Raw genomic sequence first — 725 nt, forward strand, 5'->3', positions numbered from 1 at the left:
ACGTCCCGGCCTGGGAGCCCCGTTCGCCTTTACGATAGTCTTGAGTTTTTCTTTTTTTTTTCATTTTAGCTAAATTGCAAAAGCAAAGGTGAACAGCCCCCTGTACTATATATTAAAGTAGTCAAGGGCTTATAAGAAAAGTAAGGAAGGAGGCATGGAGATGGGAAGGCCGACCACTACACTACACGGAGAGATTTCTATACCAAGTCATGAGCGAGAGCTTTACCAAGCCGCCGCCTATAGGCGAAGGGACGAAAGCCCGTTACGTTATACCTTACTTATGGGAAAAAGTACGAAAAAAGTACGTTAAGGTTACGAAGTCACTTAGCCTCGGCTCGGCTAAGGTTATGGAATGACAGAGTAGGTTTTTAGTAAGTAATACTAAGGAACTGGCTTAACTGTTCTACAAAGGAGAAAAGCTAAGGTTACAGACTCACTTATCCGTCTACAAAGGGAAAGGCGTCGGTACGGAGTCACGTCAGCTGTGGATATAGACTAGGCTAAGGAACGGAGTCACAAAGTATTCACCGAGACTACACTAAGGAAGAAGTCAGCGAAAGTGAGCTCGTAACTAAGAAAGCCGGTATCAGAAACGAAGCCCTAAAAAAAAAAGCAATGAAGTCAAGGAACGAAGCTGCTTCTCTAATAGCCCCGTTGAATAGGAGGGCGAAGGCTTTTTCAAACTTTTTGATAGAGGGGGGCTTCGACCTTCTTAGGAAGAGCCG

The sequence above is a fragment of the Ananas comosus genome, unplaced genomic scaffold, assembly GCF_001540865.1.
Source record: "Ananas comosus cultivar F153 unplaced genomic scaffold, ASM154086v1, whole genome shotgun sequence".
NCBI classification, from domain to species: domain Eukaryota; kingdom Viridiplantae; phylum Streptophyta; class Magnoliopsida; order Poales; family Bromeliaceae; genus Ananas; species Ananas comosus.